The sequence below is a fragment of the Urocitellus parryii genome, chromosome 12 (assembly GCF_045843805.1).
Source record: "Urocitellus parryii isolate mUroPar1 chromosome 12, mUroPar1.hap1, whole genome shotgun sequence".
NCBI lineage: Eukaryota > Metazoa > Chordata > Mammalia > Rodentia > Sciuridae > Urocitellus > Urocitellus parryii.
In genome coordinates, this window is record NC_135542.1 from 31,326,657 (window position 1) to 31,351,391 (window position 24,735).

The 24,735-nt window shown below is 39.5% G+C and overlaps 1 protein-coding gene and 1 long non-coding RNA gene across 2 annotated transcripts in view; both read left to right on the forward strand.

Annotated features, from left to right (window-relative positions):
* Window positions 1-24,735, forward strand: part of LOC113197251 (uncharacterized) — a gene marked incomplete at its 5' end in the record, with an annotated part of 197,566 nt that overhangs the window by 45,295 nt on the left and 127,536 nt on the right. The window lies entirely within an intron of this gene.
* Window positions 6,480-24,735, forward strand: part of LOC113197224 (uncharacterized) — a 39,041-nt gene continuing 20,785 nt past the window's right edge. The window contains exons 1-2 of the long non-coding RNA XR_013342328.1: window positions 6,480-6,598; window positions 23,594-23,720. This is a non-coding gene — a long non-coding RNA (uncharacterized LOC113197224). The remainder of the gene's footprint in view (window positions 6,599-23,593; window positions 23,721-24,735) is intronic.

Genomic DNA, 24,735 nt, shown 5'->3' on the forward strand with positions numbered 1-24,735 from the left:
TGGTGTCTCTCACCCATTGTTATTCTCATGTCAAAGTTTCAGGGTTTTCTATGGTTGACACCAAAATGTAAATTGCATGAGCTTAATTTCATTTACATTTTATGATCTTCCAAGAAGTTTATGCCAATGTGATCCCCATTGTGTGTGTGTGTGTGTGTGTGTGTGTGTGTGTGTGTAAAGCCTGAAAAGCATGATCACTTCTCTAGAGTCACAGGAATGGTAATAAAATGTAAATTCTGAAGCCAAATCTGTTTTCTTAAACTAAGGCCCTTGGCTGCATTGATAACTGTCCAAAGAATTTGAAAGGCCATTTGTGTTTGCATACTTTTATACAGTTGAGAAGATGAAAAGTCAGTACCCCTAGGAGTGCTTGGGGAGGCTTAATTATTGGAAGAGGTTCACTGAAATAAATTTTGAAGAAGTGGCCTAAAGTTTTTGGCATTAGAAATCTTTTAACCAGGCACACATTCTAAAAACTGTCCCTTATCCAGTTCATTTGAAGGAAGATGCTCAAGAGAGAAATCTATTTCTTGATGTGTCCAAAAGTTCCAAGGTTGTAGCCACAAAAATGTTCAGAGTGGGAGCATTTAAGGATGTTGACAAAGCCAAACACAAGACCCTATGTCCATTCATCAGGAAGCACCCACAGGTAAAAGAGGGCAGTCCAGAAAAACCAATCCAGAAAAGCCCTTTCTGTGAGCACATGTGAGAAGTCTTTCACCCTCCCCTTACATGTATGTGGGGGTGTGTAGAGGGGAACTGCAGAGGACCTTATTAGATATATATTAGAACTCTGACAGTCTTTCATATTAATACCACTGGGCATGCATGGCTAGCCAGGGTGGGTATTTAGGCATTGAGTCATAATTTTTCTACTGAGCTATTTATCTAGGGACCTTACTCTGTAATTTAGTGTTACCCCTGGATGGAGGTGTATATTTATATTTATATATTCCAGATCTTGGTGTACAATTTTTCAAGGGAAGCATTCCCTGTGGTGCCTGTCAGAGTGGTCAGTGTTACATGTTGTACTGGATGTCAGGAGATCTCTTTGCAGAGTTCCATACAGATCATCAGGAAGCCATTTATTAACTCTGTTTCCTTGAGAAAAAAATCAAGTACACCACATAATCAACAATAATATCTCTGGTCTGAGGTTTGATGACCCTTCTGGAGAAGTGTATTCACAGGCAGGTACTTGAGATGGCCAGGACAGAGCTAGTACAAATACCCAAGTATAGAGACTTCTCTCAGCTTTGTACTAGAACTTTACCACTTGAATGACCTCATTTTCATTCCCAAAGGTATCTGGACTGTATTTACTACCTCGTGCAACCCAGTAGATATAAAGCTTCAGATCACATACTTGTAGAAATAACAGAGAAAGCATTTGACATAATTTTCAATTTGTACTGGGCAATGGGTATTTTTTTTTTTTACTGTTACTAGTTTTTGCTTTAGTTTCCAGCCCCAGGTAGCCCATGTAGCAGTTGACTCCACAGTGCATCTAGTCCTTCTACAAGATTTAAATAATAACAGCCTTACCAGGACAGTATTTACATGAAGAGGAGTGAGGATAATACAAAGGAGGTTAAACTTTGCTACATATTTTTTTTGGAACTATGCCCTACCACAAAACACATTGTTGTGGGGCAGTTTGCTGAGAAAACACACCAAGTTCCAGTTTTGTCCAAATTGAAGACTCTGTATTCTGACTGGCTGGGACTGCTTCTTACAGAACCAAGTTGTGTCTGCAGAAAATAGCCTAGAGCTTCAACATTTTAGGGTACTTATGGGAAAAACCACAAAACCCCTCTCCAAGCCGATGTAACTGCAAGCAAGCGGGGTACAGAAGCTGAATCGAGCAGTTAGCAAAAACAATGCAATGGGTACATTGGTATTTCCCATGGGACTTTTCCAGGTTGGCATAGCAGCAAGCAAGCAGAAGGGAAGTAGGTCACAATGACCCTAATTGATTACAAGTTAGAGAATGGTTACTAACATCCAGATAATCAATCTCGGACAGGGTACATTGCCCAAGAAAAATGAGAACCAAAGAGACAACAATTTTACATTGTATAAGAATTGCCATTTTGTGTTGCCAAGTATGCTGTGCTAGGTAATCATTAATGGGCACAGAGACAGGTTTTTCCCATGGGAAAATCATTCTTACATGATATAGAGTCTCAGGGTAACGTGGAGTCTGTTTGGTCATTGCCCGTATAGCATGCTGCATAACAATATCACTGTGGTTCCACCAGGTAAGAAGCTGTGTGTCCTCACTTGCCTTCAGAATATTCCAGTAAGAAATGTCATTTCTTGCAGCAGTTTAGCCTTTCAATGTTGGTGGAAGGTGATGTGATACAATTACACCTTCATTCCACTATGCAGCAGGGACAGTGTTTGTGTGTCCTAGAGGGCTACATCTGTTTCATAGGGCTGTCATAAGACACTGCCACAATTGTGGGCTTCAGGACAATAATGTATTTTGTCCTAATTCCAGAGGCTATACATCAACATCCTAGTTGGAATGATTTCTTTTGAGGCCCACACTTTGACATGTATATTGCCATCTTCTGTCTCTGTTTGCACAACATTTTTCTATGCTTATCCATGTCCTTATTTTCACTTCTTATAAGTGGGCCAACATATGTGCAAATAGAGTCACAGTCTGAGGTACTGGGTAGTTAGAACATCAACATGAGATTTGGGGAGGGGCACAATTTATCTGATGTATCTGATAACAAACTGGTTTCCTAATGAGGATAGAATTTGTGGAAATGGAATACTGATTGAAAGAACATGCACATGTAACATTGCAGTAGCTACAGGCAGAGCATGGTCACATTGAAGCTGCAGCTCTTAGACTGCCACCAGAAATCTCTGACTGTAGCCACTTCTCTGAAGCCAGTATTTTCTGGGTATTGGCATAGTTTTTATTTTGGCTGTTCTGTCATCCTTGTGGCAAATAAAATAACAATGTTTCATTAATTTCCAATTTCCCAGCTGATCAGCTTGAGTCATCTTTCAGTTGACTCTCAGCCATTTAGGTTTGTTATTCCCTTAGTCAAATTCTGGGCCCTATGATGTGCTCTGTTGCACCTGTAGTCTCCAAGCATTTGCCCCTAGGAGGAACCTGGGTTGACAGCTCTGTTTCTAAAGACCTCCCATAACAACAACAACAAAAAAGACAAGAAATTGTGTCAAAAAGTCCTCCTGAATGTTTTCTCTAGGTGCTCACTTCAAAATATGGAGGAGAGAGGTTTTCTCCCAACAGGAGCAGGTTTGAAGGAATTTCATACAGTCCTGTCTGGGCAGTTCTCAGTTGGGATGCATACTGCCAAGAAGCCATTTGATATGTAGAAGCCTATGTTTTCCCTGTATTGAGGATGTTCTTGGAGGACTTAGTCAGTTGAAGATCCTCATGGAGACTATTAAACACATATGTGCTGTGGCTCTATCATGGACAAAACCCTGGAAGACACCTTGCAGATAATAATTGTTTCACCACTATCTGCCACTCACACCAGTTTTCTTTTGCAAGTTTACTATAACCTTTTCTTAATAGGGACTAATGCCATCCACATGCCCAAATACAACATGTTGATTTTCTTTGTGTGAACTCCAGATACTAATATCAGATGATTCAAAGCACTTCCAATAATCACAGGTCCCCTTGCCCTCCTCTTATTCTATGCCTATAATAAAGAAGATCTTTGCTGCATTTCTCTACAGCTCACGTCCATCTATGTTTTGAAATCATAGGACTTGGTGGTCCTTTACATCCCGCTAGAGCAGCCAGTTGAATAATTCATAAACCCCAATTTAATCTACCACATTTTCAAAATCAGCCTATATTTTTATTTGCAAAGGGAAATTGATATTAATTCTAGCTGGTGTTTGCCCTTGATGTAAGCTGAACCAAGATTCCCTGGATCCTGGAATTGGAGTCTCATAATGACTCAAATATATGAGAAAGTTCTCTTTGTGTTTTGATATGTAATACATAGTACTGTATTTTATATACATATAATCACAAATGCTGCTTTTTTTAAAAAAAAGATTGTCATATTCCAAGTCTGATGAGAATTAGAAATGTTGCATGAGTTCCTTTTTCTGGTGGAGGGGTTTTGGATTTGGAATAAGGTACAGCTCATGCTGAGTCCCAGTCCAGCTAATTAGCTGTGGGGCTTTGACCACAGGATGAAACAGACATCATAGCCTGGCCATTAGGCCTAAGGCCAAATTGTCAAATAAGAAGTATTCATTTCATATTTGAAACAATAAAGTCAAGCCTGTGGACAGATCTGAAGACATGTGTCCCCCACTTCCTGGGACCCCATTTTCCTTTGTTTGCTGTCTGATAGCTGCAATGGGAATGGAGCTGTGACAACCTTCCAGTGGGAAAGAGTGACCTGCTTTGGACACTTCCCTGTCCTCACTCAGGCACTGTCTCCCTGGGATGTTGGGTCTGAGGAGAAATATTATTAAGGAACTGTGTCCATCACTTATGGCATAAAAAATAGGGGACCTGGACTGGGGTTGTGGCTCAGTAGTAGCTTACTCGCCTAGCACACATGAGGCACTGGATTCGATCCTCAGCACCACACTTTAAAAAAATAAAATAAAGATTGTGTTTCCACCTACAACTAAAAAATAAATAAATTTAAAAAAGGGACGAGGCTCTTTGTTTCAGAGGACAGGGGACCTATAATAGTCAAATCTGAATGTGTTTGCTGCAATATGGCATTATAATCAGAAAAGTTTAATGAAATTGCACAGTAATTGTCATTATATTATTTCCACTCATGAATACTATGCAGACATATAATTCATAAGTTTAAATCACCTTGTATTCGAAGTTCATCACACATGTTCTCCTGCGGGGTTAAATCACTCTTCTAAGAGGAAACTTTGCCTTCAATTAGTTGTAGCCTGAGGCTCTCTTGTCCAATATGAGATATCCTGGAAGGTTTAAACCCAGTGAGTTTTGGGATATAGTTCCAAAAATACATAAGCTTCATTAGTAATTTTATACATGTGACATTGGTGTAGGACAGTTGAGGTCAGACTCCCAAGGAATTTGTAGGAAGCAGGTTTATTTAAGCTTTAGTTGTCCGGAGGAGCTAAGGATGAAAAATCTCTTCATCTAGGGAAATAAAGTGAAATTTATCCTCCCTGGGTGTTTACATAACAGTTACTCTCTTTCTGATATTTTTAGCACAGGGGTTTTACAGGTTTTTCCCAAGAAAAACAAATAATAACTTTTGTACACCAAGCTCTCTTGATACAGAGTCTGTTATAACATTTGTCTGTAAACTTGGCATTTACAAGAAAGAGGAAACTTCAAACCACAGTGAGATCTCTGCAGAAAAAAAAAATCCTGCCCACATTCTTTTGGGGCTACATGAACATAATGATAATAATCTGGATAATATTCTGGATATATTCGTTTATGACATTACAATCAATTACCCTCTCTCTTTTAAATTTTTAAAGTGAATATTAGAAAATTTTAAGTTACCCTGTGCTTCACATATGGTTTTCATTGGACATTGCTGCCTTAGGGGATTGCTTTCCAGGCCAATCTGCAGAATCACACCACAAGAGAGCAGGAAAGTTAAATGAAATTGCACAGTAATTGTCATTTTATTATTTCCACTCGTGAATACTATGCAGACATATAATTCATAAGTTGAAATCACCTTGTATGCGAGGTTCATTGCACATGTTCCCTGGCAGTGCTAGATCACTCTTCTGAGAGGAAACTTTGCCTTGATAGCTGTAGCCTGAGGCCCTCTTGTCCAATTCACAGTCCTCAAGGGTGTGATTTCAAGCCAAAGTAATTCCATTTTGTTTAATAACTCCATTTTGTAAAACAGCCGTGCCACATAGGGACAAGTTGTTTTTCCTTTTCTTGTAGAGACCCTCAAGAACATGGTACTATCTAAGGGGGCTTTGTTTCAGTAACTGGGGTAACTGGGCTAATTGTGATTGGCTAACCTTCCGGCCGCCTGACTGCAATCTCCCACTTCTGTAACTTCGCTTGCTTGCTTTGGCCAAACCCCCTAACGTCCCTTTCGTGGTTTTTAAGCTTAAAAGAAGCGTCCTTGAAATTGTCCTTGCAATTGTTCGGGGATCCGGAGCAGACTATGTTCCCGGTCAGTGGCAGGTGTGCTTCAAGGCTTGATTCGATAATACGTGAGTTGTCTGGAAGTCAATTTAAGAAGTCCTGGACGTTGCTTTAACTACAAGAGAAAAAATAAAAGTTGTCAACAGGAACCTGTCATTCTGGCCTCACTGATTCCTGGGTTGGATGTCGTCTACTGTCACTCAGAAAGAAGGCTCTCTGGGCTCAGCCTGCGGGGCGGGTCTGCAGCCCTGTGCAGTGGAGAGCACTTGGGGAGAACCGTCCAATCCCGGCACAGCCAGCGAGGATGGAGCGGCTTCCGCGATCTGGCCAGGCCCTTTCCTTCTGAGCCGCCCTTCTCGCGATCTGGCTCTTGGCTTCTGTCGCCAGCCCTGGGGTCTCGCTGGTTTTGCCCTGCGGGTGCTGAAGATCCCTGGCGGCTGCCTGGCTCCCGAGCGCCAGGAAATGGTGAGTGGGGCGGGGCCTCTTGAGCCCGGGGAGGGAGGTCGTTGGAACCGCGGGACTGGCTGCGGTGGGGCCAGGAGCTGCTGGGGACTCCGGGCTCCGCGGCCTGAGCCCTCCTCCTGGCAGCGTCCCCTCAGGCCCCTGGCCAGCCAGGTGGGGAGCGTGTCTGCAGCGGAGCTCCTGCCCAGCCTGCTGCACCCCTCAGCTGGCCTTAGAGCGCCAGCAGCCCAGTCTTCCCAGGTGGATGGTGATTGACAGGTGGACGGCGGTCTGAGAAGTCTATCCACGTGGGATTTTCCTGCAGGAGAGGAGCAGTGGCTCTGGGCCTCGCTGCCGCCGTCCTCCTGAGCTAGCTGGCTTTCTTGCTTTTTCTCCTCCTTCCCAACCTTCCTTCCGCAGGGTGCTTTACCAGGAGCTCCATCCCTGGTTCTGAAGTAGGGCGGAGGGGGCGGCACCTGAGGAATTCGCGGGCAGCAGGTTTACTTAAGTTGCAGCCTCCGGAGGGAGCAATGCGGGGACCCTGGTAGGGAAATTCTCTGAGATTTATAGTCAGTGCGTGGTTACAGGGCAGCTACTCCTTGTCCCATATTTTTAGGATACAGAGAGGTTTCACAGGTTATTATTTTACCAAGGAAAACAAAAATAATAACATGTACAGCAAGCTCTCTTGAGACAGAGTTTGTTAACATTTGTCTCCAAACTGGCCTTTTATAAGAAAGAGAAAGTTCAAACCACAGTGAGCGCTCTGGGGGGGAAAAAAATCCTGCTGACATTCTTTGTAATGATCTTGCTGTTGATAGTGGTTCTTTGGGGCGACATCAGAATTTTTTATTTTGAGAAAAGTTGCTGAGACTGGCCTAGATATGTTTGGATTTACAAAGACTGTTCTATTGAATTTAAGAATATAATTTTCAGCCAGGCACATGGTGCACACCTGTACTTCCAGCGGCTCAGGAAGATAAGGCAGGAGGATCAGGAGTTAAAAGCCAGCCTCAGAAACTTAGTGAGACCCTAAGCAACTCTGTGAGACCCTATTTCTAAATAAAAGAGGCTGGGGATGTGGCTCTGTAGTTAAGCACCCTAGGTTTAAACCCCAGTACAACAAGAAAAAAAGAATACAATTATATGGATTCTTCTATGGATTTTTTAATGCTGTGATTCCTTGATCATTATGGTAGTATTATAGTTTCATAATATACACTATCTCATAATGATAGCTACTCCTTTTGCTTTAATAATTTAAAAGTTTCTTGGCTAAATGAACATATATTTAACTTATGGATAAATTTTAGAAACTTATTCTTTGGTTCCTTATTCCATTACAAATAAAGCATGCTGAATATTTTTATTAGTGCATTATATTCATACATAATGTTGGGGTTCATTTGACATAATCATAGAAGCATGGGTATAATTTGCTCCATTTTAGTGGTACTTCCCCTTTCCCTCTCCTCCTAGCTCCTCATTCCCCATCCTCTCCTGGTCTTCCTTCTGTTTATTTATAGTTTTAAACTACTGGTTTATAGATAAACATAATGGTGAAATTTACTGTGATATATTCATATATGTTCAGAGAAGTTTTGATGGGATAATATAGATAAGTGTGGAGAAAATGGTCATTGTTGTAATGATGACTTTTGTCACTGGTACATGGGGTGTGTAATTGAGACTTTTATGGACTTCGGTATATTTTAATTTCTCATAAATCCCACACATTTCTCTTAACAAACACGTTCCCATGTGAGATACAACATTTATGTGAATCTGTATGAAACTCACGTGGTGTTGGGCTTGGTGGCCCTGAGTCTGTTACAATAATCTGTAATCCCAGTGGCTCAGGAGGCTGAGGCAGGAGCATCCTGAGATCCATCAACCTCAGCAACTTAGCAAGGCCCTAAGCAACTCAGTGAGACCCTGTGTCTAAATAAAATACAAAAAAAGATGGGGATGTGGCTCAGGAGTTAAGTGGCCCTGAGTTCAATCCCTGGTACAAAAAACAAAACAAAACAAACAAAAAGTCTCATGGTGTAAATTTGTGTGTGTCCATCCTCACGTGGTCAAAATGACTTTCCCCTATGTAGACTTTGTCACTGGGTTCTCATCCCTCTCGCTGATATTTTCCTAGTCCTGTGTTTTAGAACTGCTTAATGTAGGATCCCACAGCTGGCCTAAGTTCTCTTGGAGTGTCTCATGAATGTCAGTACCTGGGTCTTATCCTGATAGAGAGCTGTCTGAATTTAGGGGTGTAGTCTCTCAGGAGTAGGTGAGTGTCCTGCAGGTGGGAGGAATCTCCTGGTGCACCCTTTATCCAAAAGACACTTATTTCCTTACCTTGGCTACTGTGTATACTGCCAAGTGAAGATGAGTATGAAGTCATTTATTAACAGAGAGATTCCAGTTCCTTTGGCTGTATACCCAGAATTATTTTCACTGCATCATATAGTAGTTCTATGTTTAGTTTTGAAACAACTTTCATGCTATTTATAAAAAATATTCTGTACCAAATTTATATGTTACCAACCATGTAAAAGAGGTTCTTTCTTCCATTTCCATAAGATCAGAGCCCTCATTACCTTTCTAGATTTGCTTAGGCTGCAGGAAGTCTTACACTTGACTGGTGCACTAAATTCCTGTTGCAAACTTGCTAGAATTTAGGCTGCCCAGTAGCCACTGGGAAAAGGAGCCGTGAACCTCTTCTAGAAATAAAGGGAATAAGCAGAGATGTGTAGGTGGGCATGGTGGTGCATGCCTGTAATCCCATCATCTGAGGAGGCCAAGGCAGGAGGATTACAAGTTCAAAGCCAGCCTCAGCCCCTTAGCAAGTCCCTAAGCAGCTAAACATGACCCTGTCCCCCCACCAAAAAAAAAAAAAAAAAAAAGAGTAATAAAAGGGCCAGGGAGTGGTGCAGTTGTAATGTGCCCAAAGGTCCAATCCCTGGTACAAAATAACAACCATAACACAGAAGCAAAACCGGGATCTGTGGTTTTTAACCACTTTTCTTCACTCCTGGTGGGGACTGTAGCACACAGAAGTGCTTGCACACCAATGTGAAACCCCTCCTCTGCGATCTGGGGAGATACACATAAGCACAATTGCCGTTTCTCCTAGGGTTTGGGGTTTGGGGATGCAGTCTGTTGAGTGGAATGAGTTAAAGTTGGGACACTTGGTGCATGCTCAAGGCCAGGTTCCTACTAAGGTGCTAGGGAGAGGGGTGGGCCTCAGGAAGTGCTGCTTTCCCACTTGGTCTTCCTGTGGTGAACTGTGTTCCCTGTTAACTCTGGTGCTGGCCACATAGAAGCTCAGCTGTTAACAACAGCAGTTTGCAGAATTTGCTGGTATATCCCTTCTAGGGATAAACTGGGACCCTGAGATTCAACTCTTCCTTTGTCCTTGTCCCAGGGAAGAAGCCCTAGGGATTATGCACAGCCATGGAAAACCACTAGTTTGTCCTCTGGTCTTGATACTTGTGTATTTCTAGTCCCTTCCTCTCTGTGCACCAGATAAATTCAGGCCCAACTACAGGCAATTTAGTTAAATATGCTATATTTATGATCCAAATCTTCTCTACTCAAGGTGACACTGGATTTGGGGTATCCTGTCCCAACTATAGGCTCATTGCTCAAGGCACGACTAATGCCCAAGTGTACCCCAACTTTTCTTACTCATTTGATGGTAGGTGTTTTCTCAGTTGTTCATTGTATAGAAGTTTCTCAACTCATTTAGGAGTCTGTTTAAGAGGGACTCAAAACAGGAGCAGATGTTTGTTGGGTGTATCATGAAGGGAGAGTCATCAGCCCCCTAGTCTATTCCATTTGGAATATCAACCCCCTTAACCTCTGCTTCTAGGGGAGAACTGTGCTGTAACCTCAGAGCCATACCCATGCTGCGCAACTCTGCCAGTGATCTGTGCCTCCAATTCTAACATCTACCTTTAGGTTGCATTGTATCGTTCATTACATTAAATGTTTCTTTCTTTTTTTTATTTCTTACATACATGACAATAGTGTGACATATCTGTGGAATTTTCTGTATTGTGAATCCTGGGTCTTTATTTTTATAATAATAGTTCAATCATATACATTAGAGTCAACAATTGATAACTGCTGCTTTTGCACAATAAAATTTTGATGGGATGTTATTCCAGATTAACTTGAGGGAAATGATCACCTTGGTAATGAAGACATTTGTCATCTACACATAGAGTGTGTAATTGAGTCTTTTATATTCTTCTATGTATTTTATTTTCTCATAAATTGTCCCCATTTCTTTTAAAAATATGCTTATGGGTTACATGCAACATTTGTTTGACATTTATGGAAAACCGACATTACAATATTTGTATGTACTATGACATAATTGTGTCTGGCTCCTAGAAACCATTATTTCCCACAGTTTGTTGTTCCTCTTCCTGAGTGTGCAGGATCCTTAGGCACACCCCTGGGCCTCAGGTCTTTGAGCAATACAGCTGTGTCCTTCTATGTCATTAAGGTTCACATCTGCTGCCATTTCTAGGAGCCTCTGCTTCTGGTGGGGGAGTATCATGTATCTTTAGTAGCAAAATAGTTTCCACAGATAGATAACGACAACTTAAACTCCACCTTCACTTCATGAGCATTCATTTACTCCATATGTTCTTCAATACTATTTAGTTTTGTGTGTATGATGTGATTTTATTTTACATTTCTCTAATTTCCAAAGAGGTTGAGTCTTTTATGTTTATTGAACACTTAGATATTTCATATAAACAGTGACTCTTCAAATTTCTTGCCTGCTTTTTGTTTGGGGTCTCTCTTTGAACCTTTCATTGTATATTTGATTATATGTGAGGAAATGAGTTTCTTTTACTCTATGACTTCATCTCTCTGCACCCTTTATTGATATCATTTGATTAATAGAATTTTTATTACTATTGTATAATTTGTAAAATTAAAAAAATATTATTTTGCGTAACTTTGTACAAAAATAACTCTCTTTTATATTTATTGATATTTTTACCCTTCTTCTGTGATACTGTAGATTGAAGCCAGGGTATCCTATGACTGAGTTGCATCCTCAGCCCTTTGAAAAATTTTACTTTGCCTCAGGGTGTTGCTCACTTTCTGGGGCTGGTCTCACAATTGTGATCCTCCTGCCTTGGCCTCCAGAGCACCTGATATTGCAGGTGTGCACCCCCACATGCACCCTAGCCCACCCTTTCTTACATCAACTTTTCAATGCTTTATATCTTCTTTTTATTTCAGAACTTATTGCATCTGAAATGAGTTCTTATGTGGTATGAATGAAGGGTACAATAGCATTTTATTTTCACACAGTTGTCCAATTATTCCTGCATCATTTTTTGGGGGGAGGGGGAATGTCATTTTTTTTCTTTCCTGAACTGTAATCTCTATCATTTATCATTGTCTACTATCAAGGGATATATGAAGGGTATTGTTTCAATTCCACAGCCTAATTATTCCTTTCATTACATGGTCTATGCTGTACAAACACGTGTGGACTACTGGTTTTGGGGATAGGGATAGACTTCAGGTACAATGACTATAGCATATAGCCTATGCACATAGTAATTCATACCATCTAGGGCTTGTCATTACTCTCTATGATGATAGAATTATCTTACATCTTCCAGAATATTTCCCCAACATTAATAGAAACATTGTTGCATATGTACAATTATATAATATATAATTAACACAATTTTTACTTGTCAAATTTATCATAGTTCTTTCAATTTCATTTGTTTTTTAAAGCAACAAATTTGACATTAGTGATACTCTGTGTTGTGTTTATTTTCAAATTTTGCTCTTTTGCTTAGGATTTTCTTTACTGTTATTTTCACAAAATTTGCTTTTTCCAAATTACTGATTACTTGCTAATAAATTATTTGTCCTTTTATAGTGTACTGGTTAAAGACTGTATGTTTCCTTTTTAACATCAGTTTTAGATATGTCCCACTTTATTACAGCCTTATGGAGGTTTGATGGACATATGTTAACCTATATATATCAAAGGTTTATGCTTTTATGTTTGGACATTTGTACACACCCATGAAACCAGAACTGCAGTCAACAAACTTATTATATCCATTACTACAAAATGTCCCCTAGTACTCATTTACATCCCTCCCAAAATTTTATGTAATAAATTTGATCTTATTGAGCAAGAACAGGGCAAACTTCAAAATGATAAAGATCCTTGAATTACCATAGAGGGAGCACTTCCTGTCTCTACTGCCTCCAACAAGACACAGAGCATTGATGATCCCCAACACCCCTCCCTGCCTTCTTCCTCTTACCACCCTCCCTTCTCCCCAGAGGCTAGTGCTGCTTTCCTTTTTCATGTAGTTCTAGAGAAGTGTTAGTTAAAGGCAAAGCAAGCAAATGGTAAAAGAGAAGTGTGTCTCCCTCTTTACTCAATCACAGAAAAAGGGGAGGAGAAGGGGGCAACAGTGGGCTGGGCTCCAGGGCTGACCCTGGCCCAGCCGGGTGCTCTCTGATAGGAGGGCATGTGAGGTGAATCCTAGGATGAAGGAGAGGCTGGGCAGAATGTGAGACTGTGGCTACTAGGAGAGGCTGGCAGACTGCAAGGAGGGGGAGGGGGAGGGGGAGCTGGGGACCAGTTGGAGGCTCAGATGCAGCAGGCTGGAAGGCTTAACTGTGGCAGAGGGAGGGGGAGTGCCAGCACCTGGGGAGGTGGAATTGAGAAAGCTGGTGTGAACACAGAGACATGGGATCAAGGGCTGTAATGAAGGGAGACTAGGTATTTCAAAGTGTGAGGAAGAGGACTCAAAATCCATGCTGAGCTACCTGAGTTTGAAGAACAGGGTCCCTGAGGTTTCATTGTAGGATTATAGAAGATATGAATATAAACAGCGCAGTGGACTCCATGAGGAACATAGAGTAGTGGGCTGTCCTACAGTGGGTTTCTCAACCTCCTGTAGTAAATCACAAGTGGTCGTCATGCCATAAAGGCAGAGGACACTTTTTTTACTGTGTGGTCAAGTTTTTTTTTCACTGATAGGCTACTGATTGATCTATCTGCAGTGTCCATGGGAGAACTTTCTTATTCATATAAGGTCTTTTAAAAATTTTGTTCTAATTAGTTATACATCACAGCAGAATATATCTTAATTCATTGTACATAAATGGAGCACAACTTTTCATTTCTATGGTTGTACATGATGTACAGTCACACCATATGTGCAGTCATACATGTACATAATGATGTCCATCTCATTCCACCATCTTTCCTGCCCCCCATGCCACCTCCCCTCCTCTCCATCCCCTTTGCCCAATAAAAGTTTCTCCATTCTTTCCCCCCATATATCCCTATTATAGATCAGCATCCACTTATCAAAAAGAACATTTGGTCTTTGCTTTTGGGGGGATTGGCTTACTTCTCTTAGCATGATATTCTCCAACTCCATCCATTTACCTGGGAATGCCATAATTTTATCTCTTAATGCTGAGTAATATTCCATTGTGTATATAATACCACAGATTCTTTATCCATTCATCTACTGAAAGGCATCTAGGTTGGTTCCACAGTTTAGCTAATGTGAATTGAGCTGCTATGATCAGTGATGTGGCTGCATCACTATAGTATACTGATTTAAGTCCTTTGGGTATAGAGCAAGGAATGGGTAGCAAGGAGTGGGTCAAATGGTGGTTCCATTCCAAGTTTTCTAAGGAATCTCCAGACTACTTTCCATACCGGGTGCACAATTTGCAGTGCCACCAGAAATGTATGAATGTACCCTTTTCCTCACATCCTCACTGACATTTATTATTTCTTTATTGTGATAATTGCCATTGTGACAGGAGGAGTGAGATAAAATCTTATAGTAGTTTTGATTTGCATTTTTCTAATTACCAGAGAAGTTGAACAGTTTTAAAATTGATTTGTTGATAAATTATATTTATTCTTCTGAGAAGTGGTCTGTTTAGATCCTTAGCCAATTTGTTGATTGGGATATAGATAGATAGATAGATAAATAGATAGATAGATAGATAGATAGATAGATAGATAGATAGATAGATTGGTGTTAAGTTTTTTGAGTTCTTTTAATATCCTGGAAAGTAGTGCTTTATCTGATGTCCTTGTAGTAAAGATTTTCTCCCACTCTCTGGTCAACAGAAGGGACCCCTGAAAACAGACCAGCTGGGGAAATATGTCCTAGGTCCCCTAATGCTATTTTACCACAACTTTGACACCAATTATGCCATATATGTCCACAGAGGGATCAGATATTTCCCTGTAGAGAACCTGATGTGTAGAATCCAGGGGTCGCAGTGTGCCTCCTGAGGAGATTACCAGTTGTCCACGTAGGCATGATTTCACTGCATTAAGTTTTCTTTTCCCAGAGTAGGCCCATGAAGGAGCAACACACACCATTCATGAAGAGAAGACAAGGATCCTTGGCAGGTCCTGGAAAGACCCATCAGACCTTTCCTTTACTTACAGTTACCCCTCATCCAGGACAACCTGAGGCAAATGCATTTGTCTCCTAATTCTCCAGACTCAGCTTTCAATGGACTAATCAGCACCTTGCATCCTCAGTGTGGAAATGGGGTTGCTCTGAGTGCCAGGCTTGCCTGAGAAGGCTGGAGGTGCATTCAGTTTTCTTCATGGTGACCAAATATGATAGCAAAATCTTAGTCCTTGTCCCTAGTCCTTTTCCAATACAGAGAAAAGGAATTTGAGGAAAAAATAAAAGTGTTATTGCTATGCTACAAAAAAAAAAAAAAAAGAAAGAAAATAGAGGGACTCCTGTCCCAAAGGATGTGATTCTAATTGCCAGTGAACAGAGGTTATTTTAAGCAGTGCCTCAAATATTACCCACCAGAACAGAGATGAAAATTTGTTCTCTATATGTGTAATAAGAATTGTAATTTACTATGCTGTCATGTATTTAAAAAATAAAATCAATTTAAAATAAAAAATATATATTACCCACTAGTTATGCCCTGTCAGAAGTCATAATTCCCTTGTAGCCTTGAGAGAGCTATTTCTCAGAACTCTTGCATCAGCTCTAAAGTCCAGATTTCTTGGTTCCAATGGTACATGAGCTGAAGGACATAAAACCTGGCTTAAGTTCTGACTTCAGACAGGAAGTAGGTTAATCTAGTATTCCCCATGGTTAGGAAACAGAGGAAAAAGTAGAAGAAAAATTCAAATCAGTTTTAAAATAAGTCTCAGTGGAAGAGGAGCAAGGGTTATGTACAAAGCATGAAGTGGACCCTGACCCATTTCTAGAGAACACCTGGCAGGTAGGAATGGGTGGGGTTGATGAAGAACAGAAAATTTAGATCAATCTGGGCATCAAAGTGAATGCCAGGAATCTCAGGGACACAGACATGCAGGCTAGAAACTCAAAGTTCAAGGTCAGCCTGGAGGACTTCGTGAAACCATGAAAGGTCAAAACAATACAAAGGGTTGGGGACAAAGCTCAGTAGTAAATTGCCCCTGGGTTCAATTCCCAGTAACAACAACAACAACAACAGAAATTCAGAAATAAGATCAAAGAATGCTTTTCCATGAAGCCAGCAGGTACTTAGGAGGGGATAGGAAAAGAGTGTGTCTTAGCTGAGGATGAGGTGAGTCAGTATCAATGGGGCTAGAGGCAGGATGGAAATTTAAGCCAGTTTTTTTTAATATTTATTTTTTAGTTGTAGTTGGACACAACACCTTTATATTACTTATTTATTTTTATGTGGTGCTGAGGATTGAACCCAGGGTCCCACACGTGCAAGGTACAACCCCAGCCACAACCCCAGCCCATAAGCCAGTTTTAAGTTAACAAATATTTTGTTCTGCCCACTAAAAGCAAACTGTTCAATTATTTGTTTGTGAGTGTTTGGATGGTTTTAGTTAACATAGAGAGGATCATCAAAGTTATAATCAGTAGGGAGACTCTTTTTACTTATTTTTTTAAATTTGGGTACCAGGGATTGAATCCAGGGCACTTAACCACTGAGTTATGTCCTTGGCCCTTTTTGATATTTTACTTAGAGACAGGGTTCCACCAAGCTATTTAGGGCCTCTCTAAGTTGCTGAGCCTGGATTTGAATTCTTGATCCTTCTGTCTCAGCCTCCCAACTTGCTCAGATTACAACTGTGCGCCACCATGCCCAGCTTAGGCAGGGGGAGTCTCTAATATGATGCTGGAAGAACACCAAGGATGGATGGATCAATGTATTCAGTTGACAGTTCCTAGGATTTCAAACCTGCTGCATATACTGCCACATTTCATGCTCCGTGCGTCTTTTCTGTGTTAATTTCTTGAGTTATGAAAAGATGGTACACAAAGTCAAATGTTTTCCTTTATTCTGAGTCAATAGTTATATCAAATTATTCAACATGTAAGGTAGTTGTAGGGTCCCCCAATTTATGGGAAGTAGATAAGAGGATAGATGATATCATAAGGTTGGTAACTGGAATCCCAGTTAGGCAAAGTACTGCAGGGTTGAGCCATAAACTTGTGGGATCTCTACCAAGGGTCAAAATTGAATTATTGGATAATCAGTTGTTAGGACATTGGTTGATGTTGTGGAAATTCACACTCTTTTTTGATAGAAGTGGTTTCAGAAAGCAGACATTAAATGTCAGGACTTTAACTTTAGCTATGTGTTATTCACTGGTGAGAATCATAACCCTAGAAAAGGGAGCATTTCCACACTCTGAAAAGGGTGCATTGACCTCAGAGAAACTTCTCCTTAGCTGCTCAGAATGTCCTCACTCACTCCTTAGGAATGACCCCTGCAGGGCTGCAACTTTACAGTGAATGCTCCCTAACTGTGGGGATGCATTTATTCTAATGTGTGAGTTCCCTTTTGAACAGTGAGTACAACAGGCTACTGACCTGATTTATTTCCCTGTTGTCTCTTTCATAAAATCTTAGTCATACAATTCTAGTTTACCCATGTACTTGAAATTTTTATTTTTTGATATGAGTTTAAGAGTTTTAATTATGGTTTAAAATAGGAGTGAATTAGGTGAAATGCTCCGAAGAAACCAAGATTCTTTCCATAAAGCAATGCTGTGTTTCAAAAATGAGAATCCAAACACCCCTGGAGTCCTCATTAGATAAACATAAGGGTTTTGGCATTTCTGGTGTGTCTCACGGACCTCCTCTTCCTTCTGCACAGAGATAATGACAGTCCTGTGACTACTTAGTCACTGCTCATAATTTTACCATGTATTTCTTAGAATCATTTCTTTTCTTTTTTCTTTCTTTTTTTTTTTTTTGTTTTTGCTTGATTGTAGTAGTTTTGAGCTTTGTATAACTTAATTTTCTCATTGCTATTCCATTAGGATTATGTTAAGACTTTCTTTCTTTTCTTTTCTTTTCTTTTTTAACCACTTCTTTGTTGGCTCTCTTAAACACATGATGCTGTGCTGCTGTCTGGAGCTCTGTTCTACTTAATTAATTTACTCCTTGAACTGCCTGTGGATCTGGAATTGTTTCAAGTTTGTGTTGTGATGATGTTGACAGTGTCTTTTTCTTAATTTTTTCCCAAATATTAATGTTTCATGAATATTTTACTCATTGGGAAATACAGTAGTTGTATATTATGCATAAATTCAGATTTACTAGTAACTATCAGTGAAATGTGCCAATCATCTGAGCATTCATTCATGTGTGTTTGTTCCTCATGAACACTTACCCTTACTTATTTTGATGTCATTTTACATTACCTTTATTCATAATCTGACATTCAGCATTTTTCTCATGTGGTTTTTACTTTAAACACAATTTCCATCATTTTATTACATTTAATTATTAATTCTTTCTGCTTTACATATTTTACTGACAATGCATTTTTATTTATATTTCTTTCATACAGATAATTTCTCAGGGAGCAATGTTCCTTTCACTTTATACTACATTTTCATGAACTTCTCTACATTTTAATTGAGTTGAATTTATCAATCTGTTCTTTGAACTTGCTTGATTTTCTTATATAAATTTTTTGGAGGACAGGAGAAGGTGTTGAGCTCCCAGAGTTAAATCCTTGGATTTCCAAACCTCTCCTCCAGAGACTGAATCATTCTGGAGATACATGTCATCCATCCATCTGTCTCCAGAGCTTCTGAATTCTGCAAACAGGTTTATCCTCTGCATACAGGTTTATTTCTCTAAACAGGTTGGCTTCTTGAAATGTGGGTCATGCAGACTCCTTACATGAGCTAGCTAAAATATGTGTTTTCTTGCTTTGAACTCATTTTTTAAAAATATTACTGCTGTATGACAACAATTGTATATGTGCTTAATAATTGTATTTGGAGGGGTTAATTACTATTTATTTATTTGTTTGTTTGTTTGTTTATTTATTTATTTATTTATTTATTTATTTATTTTTGCTGTGATGAAATAGACTGAGAGAGAAAGTGTCAGAAGCCTTAGTCATGCAGACACTAGCCTTACCTAGCTCCCTCCTTGCTGGTGTAGCCAGGCTTGGCTTTTGCTGTTCTCCTGTGCTGAGGCCAGAGCTGGCTTGCTGCATCAACTGAGTTATAATACTACACATGCACACTTGTGACTCCCTGTGTAGAAGAAAGATGCAGGAGTAGCCCAGTAAAGAAGGAGGGGACAGTTCTGGTATCTCCTGAAGCCTAGAGTGAAGCTGTGCCAAGATGCAAAAGTTCTTTCTGAGCAAGCAACTTGCTGAGAAAAGCTGTGGCCAAGATGGTGCCACTCTGACATCATTCAGCCAGGGTTTGGATTGCACCTCCTGGAACTCTGTGCCTGTGTTGGGCCTCTCTCCATTCATGGATTCTGGGAGGAAACTCTCCAATCAGGCCTGCAGTAAGAGAAGAAGGGGTGTCTTTCCACAGTTTCATCAAATTGTGTAATGCCTCTAGAGCTCTGGAATGGCCTCTGCTTGTGAGGCCCAGTCATACAATAAATCTAAAAATAGTGCTGGAATATCTAAAATGTCAGAAAATGTAGAATCTGCAGTTTTTTGTTTTTTTTTTTGTTTTTTTTTTTTTTGTAAAAGGGAGAATCAGCTGTGGAGGGAAAATATCCTGCCTAAAAGTAGAGCAAGATTCAGGTGATCTAAGTTCATTACTATGGAATTATAGCCCTTTGACCTCTCTGGACCATAGGGTGGGAGAACAGCCAGCAGCTGAAAAGTGTGGGCATCTGTCATTGCAAAGAGCCATCTTTTGACATCTCTGTGTCTTCACAGTTTGTCAGAGTATACAGAGCATCACATTGGGAGAAGCCAATTTGGTGGATGTGGTCTTTGTGTAGGAGGAGCTTTGTTGGCATCACAAATCAGCTTTTCCTTTCTCCCCAGGGTTATTTATTTTCTCTGATTCTCCCACAATATGAGAGATAGGATCTCAAAACTTAGCTGCTCAGAGGGCTGACAAAAAAATTCTTTATTTTTGAGTTTCCTCTACAGATTCCAAAATATCATTTTTTTTCATTTGCAGATCACAGGATTATTAACAATTTTTACCCATGCAATATTTGAAGCTAATGCTGTATCTTAATTGTCATTTACCCCTAAGTAATGGATGATGGTTTTTGAAAATGTATGTTTTTAGGTTAATGTTTCACATAGTTTGAGAGCAGAGAATAATCACCAGATCTGCTTTTGAAAATCTTTGTGCCTTCTTTTTTCTTCCCTAGGCACACTCATCTTATCACCATATCTTTGACAAGTATTCTGGTTTATAAGTGGAATGTCTCCAAAATTTCATGTGTTGAAACATGGCCCCCAGTTGCAGCAAGGTGGAGAGATGGGCTTGTAGACCATAAGGGCTCTGACTTCTTTTTTGGACCAGTCCACTAACAACTGACTGGACAATTGGGAAGAGAACTAGTTGGAGGACATAGATCATTGGGGTAGCTCTGAACAGAATCATCTTCTCCCAGCACCTTCCTCCTTCTCTGCTGCCTGGCTGCCATGAGCTGAACAGCTTTTCTCCATGTTCTTCTTCCATGATGCTTCTGTCTTGGAGTGAGACTACCATGGCCTGAGTGCTCTGAAACTGTGAGCTGAAATAAATGTTTCCACTCCTAAGTTGTGACTTTTAGATATTTATGTCACTAGTGGAAAGCTCAGTACAACAGAAACTTTACTAGGTGGCATGTCCTTATCCAGTGTCCTATTCTTTCCCTGGTGCTGGATTTCAGAACCGTCTGGGATGACACTTGGTACCCATGGGGATATTTCTCTTAGATTGTCTGTTGACCATCAGCCTCCTGATCATCTATTTCTAGAAAACAGATTGAGGTAGAGACTTGGGGGAACACTGATTGACCTGGGGCCTAGAGGAACCTCTTTTATCATTTTATCTACATTGTAACCCCTTGTAACATGAATATTTTTCCTTTAACCTCCATTATATGGAGATTTTGATGGCCTATAAATTATGTTGTGGGGGTAATAAAGAATTTTGGTTCTACTCTATACATTTTCTTTGAGTTGTGAGTTCCAGGAGAGTATTCTAAAAAACGCACACCCTCTGGGTGTACAGGAAACCACAATGTACTTCAGTGAGTAAGAATGGGGATGAAGAATGTCCAAAGTGTCAGGATGCCTTGACTTTAACCTTGGGTCTGACCTGTCCATATTACATTCAGTACGGTTCTTCCCAGGCTTGTCACCTTCAAAAGATGTCTTTACTTACTTCAGCTTCAACTTTTCCCTAATTGTAAGATGTATTTTACTATCAGTCTTCAAATTAAAAATATATATCCAATACTGCAGGATAAAGTTGAATTTTAGGAAAAAAATCAGACATATGTTACTTTATTTAAATGTTTTATTTGCATTTATTCTTCTACAGAGGGTTCCTCATGGGATTCCCATGTGCTCTGTGTTTTGGAAAGTGATTTCAAGTGGAATTTCAGGGCTTAGCTTTGGAAATTTTACGAGAAATAATGAATAGGAAAAATCTACCATTATGGTGGCAGAGAAATGAATGTAGGTTTTAAAAATTGATTGGTAGCTGCCTTGGTGAATTTCATATAGACCAAGCTATCACCTCCTCATCCATGAAGACATGTGATAATCAACTTGTCATAGATCTTATCATCTGAATATTAGAGATTAATATTGAATCATGTGAGATAAGATTTGGCAAATCCTAGAATTATTCACATGATTTCTGTTTAGTAAATGGTCATCATGGAGATAGTAACCAAATATTACATATACTTTCTGAAAAAGATGGATGCTTTTCCATTTCAGGGGCAAATGTAAGTTCTTTACACTTTTGTTGCCTCCCATGGACTGGAATTTGGCCACGCATAGTGGGTGATGCATGGCTGAGATGCCAGTTACTCAGGACACTAATGGAGGAGGATTGCACATTTTAGATCAGTCTTGGAAGCTTAGGGACACCATGTTTCAAAAAGTAAAACGAACTAAAGATGTTGCTAGTGGTAAATCTGTAAACAGTCCCTGAATTCAGTCCTAACCAGAAAACAAAATCCCTCTGAGTATGAATACTTTTACCTTTAGGTAGTGGTTCTTTCTCATCTAAAACTAAATAAATAAATTTGGAAAGCAGAGAGGTCTGAGCTCAGTGATTAGTAGTTAAGGTAATCTTGAGCTTACAAAGGAAGATCCTTGGGACTCATTTTTTTAATAAGTCCCATATTTTCCAGATACGGATTTGAATGGTAGGTAATCATTCCTGAGAAGAAAGCCTAGAGAAGTAGGAGGAAGATGTAGTTGTTTTCCAGGAGTTTCCTAGGTCAGGGGCAGCATTGAATTTTCCTCCCAAACTACTATGGAATATGCAGACTGTTACTTCTGCACTGTTCTAGTATTGTGTTTAACATGTTTTAAATCCACTTTGCTTCACTTTCTTATCACAACAGTCAACTTGAACTCTGTTTAAAACATATATGGTACACATATCCCCCCTATATCAGGAGCCCTCTGTTCTTTTACTTTCATCAAAGCCAGGCCAGGCATACGTGACCTGCGGGATTCAAAAGGTTTTCTTTTTGATAAATGAACATCGGATTGTCTTGGTATCTTAGATTCCCATTGAGGATGTTTCTGGGTCATTAGAAGAAGTGAACCCTGCTTTGTTTTCATTCCATCTGGATGCTCCACTATCTATAAATAAACAAAACTTAATAAAATGCACATTCATTTCCCCTAATAACAAAGTAAGTCCTAAAAGAACAGAATGATTAGAAGAGACTCAATCTCTACAATGCCATGGAAAGTCTGCTGAAATACTTATTATGTCATTTAGTTTTGATTTGGCCACAGACATCACAGCAGTGATGATGTGTCCTTTTATATTGACTGACACTTTGTACCAATTTGTTCTGTTTGTTCTTCAACTCTTTTAACCTTATTTGCTTGGTTTAAATGCTGTCTGCCACATTTTCCCTATAATGTTATATTTCTTTGTCTTTGACTTGAGATGTTTTGTTAGGATTTTCTAAATAATCTACATAAACCATCATATTTGAAACAGAAACTCTTTTCCTTAGTAATTTTTATTTTTGTGGCTTGTTTTTGGTAATGCAACCTCTGCTGCCTTTTGTTTCATACAGACATTGGCTCTATTACTGGAGGTCCTGAAATAGACCACAGTCCTGTAGGCTTTCATTTTATTCTACCTGCAGTTCACAGACATTAACCTCATTTTATATAATGGTTGTGCACTTAAAATCACCCTTCTTCTCACCATAATTTTCTTCTGTGAGAAATAGACAATTTATCATATGATATATAAATTCACAATTAAAATGAATATGCTCTGATGATGCCTTAGTTTTTCATTTTATTTTGTAAAATTAGAGTATAAAAACTTTTTTGTGGATTTGTGACACTCTTTTCTAAGAGTTTTATAATAGAGAAAATCACTATTATGAAGTATTTTCTTGAATAATAAACAACACTTACCAGTTAAGAGCCAGGTCTACTAACTATCATTTCATCTTCAGCCAACTTTCAAGCTCTGTGAATGATCAAATGGTCAATGTGCTCTTAATTTTTCTATTCCTATTTCAGGAACTGTTGGCATTCACCGATGTGACCCTTGATTTCTCTGAAGAGGAATGGGAATGCCTGGAGCCTGCTCAGAGGAACTTATACAAAGAAGTGATGCTAGAGACCTACAGAAACCTGGTCTTCCTTGGTGAGCAGAGTTCCCTTCAGAATTCCAAATAAATCAGAACTCCTAATTGTATAATTTTCATACCTTGCAGAATATCTATTGGGCATTTCTGCTCTTCATGAATGAGTTTCAAATTCTTGCTTTCAAGAAAAAGGATTGGGCAATTTTTGTTACAGAGAAGAAAATGTTAATGCCATTTATTTCAGTCCTTAGTCTTTCTTTTTCCTGAAATGATGTATACTTTTCTCTTAAAATTCGTGGTACTTATAGAAATGCAGTGATATAGAATGATGTGACCTACATGTCAAAATCCAAATTCTTCCCTTTATAGATAGAATAGAAGCATCAATATTCTCAGTAATAATCCCAAGAAATAGTCAATTCATTTTCCAATGAACACATTGCCTCTAAGCTGTATTTGGACACCTTCCCCTGGTGCAAAGAAGAGAGCCCTGAGCTATGTACCCAGGTGGGCAGAAATTCATGAAACAGAGGACACAATTGAGAGGTCCAAAGGCAAGGAGGAAGCCAAATTCAAATATTGGTGGAGAAGTTATTATGCCACAGAAATGGTCTTGCAGGAGCTTAGGTTTATTTCTTGTACTGTCCTATATTGAGCAAGGTTTCCTCTTCTTTAATCTCCTCCTTCTTCTCCATGGATGTCTGTGTTGAGTCAAATCAACAGCCCAAGCACTCCACTTTGCTTATGAGGTCAGCATGATCTGATGGCATTTTCATCATTTGACATGTCTCTCAGAAATCTGCACATTTCTGGAGACCTATAGGTGAATTTATTAAAATATAGTAGTATCAGAAAGTAGTTTCTCTTTTATCCTTATGTTTTTATTATTTGAAATTTCCTTATCAGAGCTCATTATGAATACTTATAATGAATATTCTGTGAAACTTTTCTGTCATTAGTGAATGACTGCTCATTTTGCTTATATGGTCATAGGTGATAACTACAGTTATATAAAAGGGTTTGCACAATAATCAATCAATGGTTGTTCTGAATTTTGCTAGTTAAATTTTCTTT